Source organism: Rhyacophila brunnea, unplaced genomic scaffold (genome assembly GCF_057557595.1).
Source record: "Rhyacophila brunnea isolate RB1 unplaced genomic scaffold, BYU_Rbru_1.0 scaffold_120, whole genome shotgun sequence".
Taxonomy (NCBI): domain Eukaryota; kingdom Metazoa; phylum Arthropoda; class Insecta; order Trichoptera; family Rhyacophilidae; genus Rhyacophila; species Rhyacophila brunnea.
The window spans coordinates 22,058-33,379 of NW_028232775.1; the positions used below are offsets into that span (position 1 = coordinate 22,058).

The window sequence follows — 11,322 nt, forward strand, 5'->3', positions numbered from 1 at the left end:
CTATCATAAATATATTTATTTTTCAAATCTAATTAACAACAGAAATTTTGAAAATATCTAGGGATATGAAACAGCATATTTAAATTCTATTTGATGGTCTAAAGAAGCTCAGCTTGTAATGTACATAGAGACAAATATATTAAAAAATAAACAAAATATTATTTTAGTTGTTTAAATTGTTTTACTAAATGTTTCTTCAATTTTTTTTATCTATTCATAGGCTTAATCAAATACTCTAAAGTATATTTTCGCATGTGAATATATAATTTAACTAAAATCACTAAATTCTGAAAACGAAATATAGAAATTTTTAAGTGATGTTTTCGTGTGCTATATAATTTATTTTACGAAATAAATTGCAGTATAGATATTTTAGTAAGGCACATTATGTTAATACAAAAAATAAAGAAAAATCACATTCATTATATATTTAAATTGTGTTTATTTATCCAAATACCTTTTTTAATTTTTAAAAAAATTCGATTTATTTATAAAATTGCAGTTTCTTTTTCGGTGGCATTTTCGGAAGCGAGTTAAAATTAAAGAATCCATCGGGTTTTTCTTTTTGGTCATCAAATATCCTCATAATTGTCATATATGAATAATCAAGAACTTTGCCATGCTTATATTTATGTGCAGGATTCCCGATATTATCATATAATGAAAAAAGGGCAATAAAATCATACAAATTTTCCGGTTCATTCCTTATAAAATATGGATAATTTTCTAAAATATAGTTATCGATTTTGTGTGATTCATAAAACTTTATAGTTTTTTTAACCTCAGCAATTTTTTCTTTTTTATTCAAATTATTAGAATAAAATATTTTGCCTAGCATGTTATAAATTGAAATAGATGAAATCGAATTATTAAGGAATTTTTTGTTCTTTTGGTATATAAAAAATCGATGTAAATTTCCATTGATCAGATGTGTACTATACGGAAAATATTTTTTTATGGCAGTATCCGTTATTTTGTTAAATGAAATAATGTATATGCTCGATGAATTACAATAACTGTTCGCTATAATTTTATTAGGAATGCTGTTTTTATCGTCATTGAGTTCCTTTAAGCTAATATTCATTCTGGTTTCTATGATTATTTTATTTCTTGACCCTAGATTCAATTTAACAAATTCTTTTAAATTATGCTTGTCATCGATATCAGTCAATCCAATAGTTTTTTTTGAAATAAACATAATGCTCTCTTTTGTATTTTCAATGTACTCGATTTTTAAATTATTTTGTATTGATATTTCATTTATTGTGTGGGTTTTTCCACAACCAGATGGCCCTTGCAAAATCAAAATTTTGGTTTGTTCGCTGAGAAGCGCTTTCTCGATTTCATTTGGTTTTGTCTTTCTGATAAATGAGTATCTCATAATATTTGGAAGTTTTTTTTTGCTATTTAAATTATTTGGAGGTAAATATTTATTTATTTCTTAAAAAAATGGAGATGCAGGGATTCGAACCCCGAACCTTCTACATGCAAAGCAACTGCTCTACCGTTGAGCCACATCCCCTTGAAAACTCATAAATATAAAAATTGTATCTTATTTTTTTATGTAAGAATGAAACTATGATAGTATATTGCGATTTTTTCATTCTTAAAACAGCAAACCAAATATTATATAATAATATTGAAATAAGAAATATTTATTCATACCGATAAAATAATAATATCGATTTTAGTCCTTAGCGTAATTTCATTGACTAAATGGAAGTATGAAGATTATGAAATATATCCCATGTTTCGATTACCCAAAGAAAACAATACATCAAATATTATATAATAATGTTGAAATAAGAAATATTTATTCATACCGATAAAATAATGATATCGATTTTAGTCCTTAGCGTAATTTCATTGACTAAATGGAAGTATGAAGATTATGAAATATATCCCATGTTTCGATTACCCAAAGAAAACAATACATCGAATATTATATAATAATGTTGAAATAATAAATATTTATTCATACTGATAAAATAATATGTATCGATTTTAATCCTTGTGTAATTTCATTGACTAAATGGAAGAATGAAGATTATGAAATCTATCCATACTTCATTGACATATGGAAAAAATGAATTAAATTTTATTTTGATATTGAAATAAGAAAAGAATTATTCCAGGCAAATTTAAGAATAATATCGTACCATTGTGCTATGTAAGATTGAGGTTTGAGAAATATACATTAATTCCAAGAAATTTTATATATGAATATAAGAAAAACTTGATCACATTAATGGAAATGGGAATAAAAGTATAGATAACCTGATTATTGTTGTAAATTAGAATCTAAGAAAATAAAATACACACAACGTAATTTAAAAAAGCAGAATACGAACAGTACCATACTTTATAAAAAGAATGGTGGAGTCGAAAAATACTATAAGTGGCCTATCAATATGTTATTATACAAACAGAAGTCTAAAAATACACACAAAACAACAAAATTGAGGAAAACACTTGAATTTGTTTATCTTGAAAAATGATGAGGCTAAAAAAAAAATATATTCTATAGAGCCACGCACAATTTGATTGAACAAATGAAGCTGACAATAAATAAATTTATTATTATTTAAAATAATTGAAAATATTTAGTAGCTTCGATGGCTGGCAAAAGGCAGAAACGCGCCCAGAAAAAACAATCACAGAAAAGCAGCGGATGATATTAATGTATTAAACCAAGAAAATTTATATTAAAAGAATTTGGTATTCCTTTAGGAGATTGTTTTAATTGATACACATAAAGGGAAATTATATTTTTTCTGTATTTGCATACAAAATAATTTTTGCTCAGAACAACTAGGCTTTATAGGACTTCAAAGAAATATAATTTAGTGTGGATGAATACAAACGAATAGCTTACATATTTTAATTAAACGACGGACAAATCACTTGTATTATATTGTAGAGAAATTTTCATACATAGGCTGTGAATATATAAAATTCTTTGTGGTATAATTCGACTATTATATTGCGGAAAATCTTGAACTAATAAGTATTAGAAATAAAAAAGGCATAAAGGTGGGTATAGGAGAAGAAGATATAACCTAAAGTACAAATAACCAAAATAATAGATACCCAAAAGATTTATAGATATTCTTTAGCGCGTAAAAATCTTAGAAATAGAAAAGGTTTAGATATGGGGAAATAAGATATAACCAAAAGTATAGACAACAAAAATTATAGACAACCAAAATCATCAACCAAAAATTATAGATAGAAGAAATCATAGACAACCAAAATTATAGACAACCAAAAATACAGATAGAAGAAATTATAGATAATATATGGGACACGTAAACTAATTAAGTTAAGCTTGAAGAAGAAAAAAGAACGAATTTATAGTAGTAAATTTAACTGATAAATAGACCATAATAATGAAAACTCAAATGTTGATATATTAAAACAATCAAAAGTGGATTATACAGGTTCATCCTTCTTTCTTCTATATTTTTCGAGATAACTATTCTGAGCCTGAACAACTTCACCACTATCTTTACAATTTTTATAGGCATCCAAAAGTTCTTGATTCAATGCAAAAAAAGTATCACCATAATTAAAGCCTTCGAAAATCGAAAAGGCCTCATCTTCAAACCCACAAATATACAAAGACGCCGCAATCGCTTCAACACAGTTCATCTTGTATGGTTTCCCATAATTAACAGAATTCGCAGCAACTAAAAATGGTAGAAGTCGATTATGTCTCTTTGGCAAAATTTTAAAATCAGTTTCTTTTAACATATTCCATGAACAATCTATAACACCAATTCCATATGTTTTCATTATTTCTGAATCGGCTGGCGATAGGGCTTGTTCACCTTCTGGCGATAACACTATGCCTCCAAATTTTCGTGATGGCTTCACTTCGGTGACACGCTTTAGTCTAATGAGTTTTGCACCAGAACACTTTTTTGAATCGCATTGGTTGAAATTGTATATTATCTTTTTCATTATTTTTTATATATGGATTGGGTTGCACAAAATATTTATTTAAAAAATCACGATTACGGCTTTAAGTATTATATATTTTCGGTTTTGGAAAATGCTATTCATCCTTGTAAAAAAAGCATTAAGAATAAAATTCAGTATAAATCATGATAATTATAAAAGAAATTGATAAAGTAAAATGTATAGATGTAGTTTACACCAGGTAAATGAATCACGCTACGTTTGATGATAAAACCTAAAATTACAGCATCAAAAATAACTCATAAGCAAAAATTACATAGTAATTGGGATAAGATGGTACAGAGAAGTGATATCAATAGTTATAGAAAAGATTTTATATAAATCATGATACAAATAGTTAAATACATCCAAATCTCTTATATATAATGAAAGATATGCGAGTATTTATCTATTTTAGGTATTAATTATTCGTTATAATTTTAGTTTTTGTTCCCAAGCACAACTTACTTGATCTCTCGTGCGCACAGCGTATTAATACTTTCGGCTAGTTCCGCCTCTCTAAAGTCTTTTTCAATACCTCTCCTCCGTTCAAGACTTATTAATTCAAAGGTTTTTCTCAATCCCAAGGTTTATATATATGTTTCAATCTGGTTAGTCTCTTAGAGTTCTTTCAGATGCCTTTTATGATAAATGAACAATATAAATAGTTAAATACTAGTAAATTTAACATATATAAATGAAAGATATACTCTAGTCGAATTTACTTTATTTATTTATGTTTTACTTCTATTACTTTTAGGAAGTTCGCTTTATACTAATAGGAACTATTGCTTAACTGATGCGTCTCTCTCTGGAACACCCCCAGCCCTAAATGAAAGATATAAATAGTTAAATAATACTAAATCTAATATACATTAATGAAAGATATAAATAGTATAATAACACATGATTTCATATATATAAATGAAATATATACAATTAGTTAATTACTACTAAATTTAATATATTAATAGAAGATATAAATAGTTGCATAATACTAAATTTAATATATATAAAAGAAAGATATACAAATAGTTAATATCTATTAAATTCAATATATATTAATAAAATATATACAATTAGTTAAATACTACTAACTATAATATATATTAATGAAAGATATAAATAATTGCGTGGGATATCTCAGTAACATTTTTATGGTAAAAATCAATGTCCTTCTTTTCAATTAAAATTTTTATCACGATCAAAATTATCGCATTTTAATACTTATGCAAAAAATGACAAAATAATTTATTACACTTATTTTTCCTTTATTGAATTATGAAAAAAAATCTATCCCTGTCAGAATGTAAATATACACCTAGAATCTTTAATTTAGATAATTTGTGGTTCCATCCTCCTCACGCAAGAACATTGTTAAATTTTCAAATAGGCCATTAATGCCACCCATCTGCAATTCATACAGCAAACCCTGGTAAGCCGACCTATGGCAAAAAAATGCCATCAGATTCAACATACATTTTATTATGGCGCCAAAAAACTTGACACAATTCTAGAACACAAGTGCAGTAATAAAGCTATTATTTATATGATGGGGGTATTTCCCAAAAACGGTGACCCAATTGACGAAGTCAAAAAAATACCGCTAAATTTTTGATAAATGCTAAAAATATAAAAAGGTATAACATGCAAGCGATATTTTACATTATAATAAACTGATAAACAACATTCTAATATATAAAATAATGATGACTGTTGCGTTTTTGTGGATGTTAAAAAAAACCAAAGCTCTAATGGGCTTGTAAAAAGTTTAAATTCTGAAAAATATCGATAAAAGTGATAATATACTTTTTTTGAATATCCAGTATATGTTCGAAATTAAAAAATATAAAAGATTCACACACTTAAATCCGCATTAAAAATTTATGAAATTAACGATACGTTCAAATATAAAATTCCTTAAAATAGCACTATATTTTTTTCCATTATTTATTCGTGCAAAATTGAATAATAGCTAATTTGTAATCCCATTTCTTATTATTTCCGAAACTGTTATATGTTAATTGTTTGTGATTCTATAACACCAATCAACATATAATTTAGGGATAAACTACGCTCTTAAAAAAAACACTTTATATTTGCACGTTATTTTTCTTAAAATGTGGACATATATTCTTTTTTATATGTTAATTTTACTTTATCTTCTATTATTTGTTCGGGAAAAAATTAATATGGCCAACTAAATCAAGCAGATTTCGCTAAAAAATTCCGATTCCAACTTTAAATCACCGTATAAACGTTTCTATTTCAAAATATTTTAAATATAATATGAATAAGCCTTTTTGTGATTTTATTACTTTGTACTGAAAATTGAATATTATTTTATTGCCTCCAAACACTAATGTTCCCAAAATATTTATATTATTGAATATTGAAGTTTTGAGCACAAAAAAATAAAATTTATGTACACTGTTAGGTTAATGCGGCGAATATGGGACATTTTGAGTATGTCGAAAATCACACAATCATTTACTAATAGGCATTTTTTTAGTATAAGAAAGAATATTTTATTTAGTATAATGAAGAATACAACTGCTATTCTTCAAAAAAACATATGACACCAGAAAAATATTGATTTGTTCTTTGCTATTTCCTTTCTTGAGACATGAATTTTTATATCCGAATGCATCACTTTAGATTTTATTAGTATGTAAATTAGGGAAAAAATGCTTGAACTATTCAAAATGGTTCACCTGATCATGTCCAAATTTTTTCCATTGATAATGTTTTTGTATCTTAATTTCTTAAAAACGAAACATATTTCTTTCATTTTAAATTCTTTTTTTCTTATTTTTTTTTATGTTTATGCCTTCAGCTTCGCTTTTGTTCAATTTTTTTAAATGCATTTTTTAGGGCTAAAATATTTTTTTGGCATACACGTAATCACCCCATACCAATTTACATTTATTTATGGATCAATTTGATTTTTAACTATTAATAATTGTTCAAGCAAAACTTATGGTTAATCTTTGAGCAATAGCCTAATACCTCATTCAGTATCATAATCTATACAGTATTCAACAATACGTATTCTTCTTTTATAATCTTATATATTAATGTTTTTATACTTTTTTATATGATTTACTTGCTAATTACTCTCGCATATTTACAAATGTTCAAGAAGAATAGTCTATTTGCAATGACTATACAATACCATAAGGTATATATTAAGGAGTTCGGAATGACAGGAAAATACTTGCATACACACAAATATATACGGAAAAATCAGAATTAATAAGTAATATGGGAGAATATATATGGGTAAATGTTGTAAAGATGATTAAAGTTAAAAAATTATAAATAAGACTTGTTAAAAACACTTAATTCAAAGGTATAAAAAAATGAAATGTATGCCAAACTGCTGTGAAGATGATGAGATTAAATTAAGTATAAATATGTGTTTATACTGACGCTATATCAAAAATGCACAGATGATATGATTTATTAAATCACAAACATGTACAGCTCTATAGAGCACACACAAGGTTTTCAGCTCATATTGCTTCAAAAGAAGTAAGTTAAAACCATCTACAAATAAATCAAAAAAAAAATTCGTAGGTTTAAAATGCGCTTGCAGTAGTAAAAGATCGGGTTTTCTATTTCTTTCCTGTGCGCCATGTTAAAAGTAGTATTTTGATCAGTGCATTCAATCGAATATAATCAAATCCATGAAATACGATCGATCAAATTTATATTATTGAATATCAATAGTTTTTATTTAAAATAATACCATGAGCCAAAACTTGGGATGGTCTGGTTACAAAGTAGCATAAGTCGCACTGTTGGAGCTAGAAAATCAATTCTAACATGCTCATATACAATAGGATCGAAGAATACAACGGAATAAATAAGGCTAGAAAAAGTTGGCGCATATGTAAGATTTATAAGATGTTGAAGTGGAAAAAAATATCAGCAATATCTGTTTTAAAAGAATTCTGAAGTTTTGTTTGCCAAGATTATCGAGCTAAAAATGAAAATAAAATATAAATAAACAAAAAAGTTTTGATGAAAATAATATAATCAGTATATTTGGCCTATACTGTAGGCTGAGTATCTTTATATATGTTTTTTTAATCTGTTAGATACAACTTTAATCAAAATTTATTTCATGTTTTTTTTTCGATATTCGTTTCTTATTTCATACCTCTTTATTGAATTATTCATAATTTGAATTGGATCGTAAATGCTGTAACACAATAAAAAACTTAAACTTTAAATAATTTTTGCTAGAGGAAATTGTGTTTAGAAGAGCTAGATTATGTTATTGAGGTATTATTTTATGGGTTAATTTTCTTTTTATCGATTTTATCTATTTAGACGTAGTCAGCGTGTTGGGAATATTGCACAACTCTTTGATGCATCTTTTGACACCTTCCCCTGATCTATCTTCATCAACTGCTCTTCTTCTCTCGAATGATATGAGTCTAAGTGTCTTGTGGTGTTTAAGAGCTTGCATGTATGCTTCTACTTCGTCCGGGATTTTTAACTCCCTAAAATAGATTATGTCATACAAGTATTTATCTATAGTTTAGAAGTAAAGATGTGTTGAAACATATGTAAATAGTGATTTTTGCTCTATTTTTAGTTTTGCTTAAGTTAAAGGTGCTTGATTTATTTTGTTTAAAAATTTGTACTTTTATGGTTATGCGTTGTCTTAGTTTTTAAACAATAACTATTGTCTTATTTTTAATGAAGAATTTTTTTTTGTAAATTATAGATTCATATGCAAATATTTACGACAATATATATTTTTCTACTAAAATAACATATTAAAATATTAATCCAATTATGAAAATCTTTGAATGCTTTTTATAAGAATTTGTGCATTCCTTTATATATTTGTATTACATAATTTGATGTTTTGTGATTTTAAGAGAATGAAAACAAAGAATCTTCAATATAATCCAAATAACTATCTAATTGAACAAAATCTTATAATTTTTAATATTATTCATTCATAAATTGATTTTGACATTTATCCCAAAGTTTCAAGATTTTTCTTTGATCAATTATCAAATGCAAAAAAAAATAATTATCCTCAAAAGGGAAGCATTTGATTTCTTTGTATTGGGCTGTATTATTTTGATCTTTGAACTATCATTATTGCACAATATTTATAATAAGACTAAGTTTGAGATTTTAAGTCAACTTTACTTTCACGCGTGAACCCGCATTTTAATTAGTCTACGGAAATTAAGCATGGTGTGCAATAACGTGTGCAAAATTTGTAGACAATATTTCCTTAGAAACCATTCACCTTATAATATATCTTTTTCTATAAAATAAATGAAAATTACTAAACATTACTGATCAATTTTTAATAGAAAATCATTTAACTTATAATATATCTTTTTCTATAAAATAAATGTGAATTATTAAACATTACTGATCAATTTTTAAATTTTATCAACTTTATACTATTTATAGCATAAAGTAAATGGAATGAAAAAATGAAGATGATTACATATTTCTTTTTAAATGCATTTACATGGATTTTATTTTTAATTTCATTGACATACATGTCAAACGGTCTTGTGCTTAATGACAATCAAACAGGAACACATGACGATATATACTTTCAAAGTACCACCGAGTCATTTACTGATACGCTCGATTCAAATGAAGACATTAGTACGACACAACAAAATTCTTATGTGCCAGACAGTAAAAAAAGTTATGATGGTTACCCTTCAATAAATACACACTATCATGATTCAAATATGGAAAGTTTAACCAATGCCCTACCATCCGAGAAAAAGTTTCATATTCTGGGGAATACATCCAAGAATATACCTCCAAATACAGCACAAAATGGTACCAATAATTTCAACATAAATAAACGTCTCAACCATCTTACCATAAACAAAAATATAACAGAAATATGCAATCGAATAACCGAATACTATAATCTAGAACATGATAATGTACCAAATATTACATTTACAAATACCTTTAAAAGTCAATATTTCTTCTCTCGTTATATTATTTTCAGGCTTGAGCATGATGATGATATTTTTAAAAATAATTATCGTAGCGATGACAGAATTATATTTAGTGAATTTATACGTGTATTTGAAGAAGTAATTGGTAATGTGTCTATGCACATGCATTCATGTGTTGATTATTGTGAAGATCCTTTTTATTGTTCTAAAAGAATAGGAGCTTGTGTTGATGCTCATACCTTTATTTCCAAAAGCTATCGACCTAAAAGAAACGAGCTATTATTAAATGCTGCATACAAATTTCCAAAAATGCATTTTCCCTGTATTAAAGATGAGTATTCATTTTCAACTGTTTCGTTTACAGGGGATTCATATATTATTAATCACAAAAAATATATAAAAAATGCATCCTCTCCGGGATTTCTGGATGATAATGAATCGGAGAAAGTCGGAAACTTAAATTGCGAAATAAACTTATTTAAAAATTCTCTTGAATTTATTAACGAGTTCCATGGTATATATTGCAGCAAAATAGATGTATCATCATCCAGAGGCAGTGCTATTGCAATAAAGAATGTTAAAAACAATCCCATGATATCAGCAATCTTTGTGTTTTATTTATCACTTAGAAACGCTTTGAATTAATGTACTTTTTAATAAAATTCGATAAAATTTAGTGATAAATAGTAAACGTGTCTATTTAATACTCTATAACAGTCGATTTTATAAAATAAGGGTTATTTCCTTCTTCAATGTTGAGGGGTTAAAAATCCCGGGCGAAGTAGAAGCATACATGCAAGCTCTCAAATTAGAAAGACACTTGAACTCATCTCATTTGAGAGAAGAAGTGCAGTTGAGGAAGATAGATCAGGGTAAAGTGTCAAAAGATGCATCAAGGAGTTGTGCAATATTCCCAACACGCTGACCACATCTAAATAGATAAAATCGATAAAAAGAAAACTAACCCATAAATAAACTAAAATTATTCCTTCTTCAAAGATATTATGCGTAAAAAAATATTTTAAACCTGTATTTATATAATAATTTGATGTTGCTGACTAAAAAAAAATTTGTATTGATCAGAAAACTTTCTTTTTCACAATCCAGTCAAACTATTTATCTTAAAATAATAGACGATTCTAAAAATCAAGTAAATAGCGAATGGGATTTTGTCATAATCTATAGTAAAAAAACCTTTTTAGGGATAATATCTATAATTTATACATTCCAAATCAATTCATGTCTTTATAAAGCCAATTGTTTTGTTTCTAAAATATTATTTTATCGTCAAAAAACTCCTTTATAGATAATATCTATAATTTATACATTCTAAATCAATTCATGTCTTTATAAAAATCATTTTTTGATTCCTAAAATGATATTTTATTGTAAAAAAAAC

General features: G+C 26.2%; 1 non-coding gene across 1 annotated transcript; it reads right to left on the reverse strand.

Annotated features, from left to right (window-relative positions):
• Positions 1–1,450: 1,450 nt before the first annotated feature.
• TRNAA-UGC (transfer RNA alanine (anticodon UGC)) lies at positions 1,451–1,522 on the reverse strand. Its single transcript has one exon. It is a non-coding gene; the product is annotated as a tRNA-Ala (tRNA).
• Positions 1,523–11,322: the final 9,800 nt, after the last annotated feature.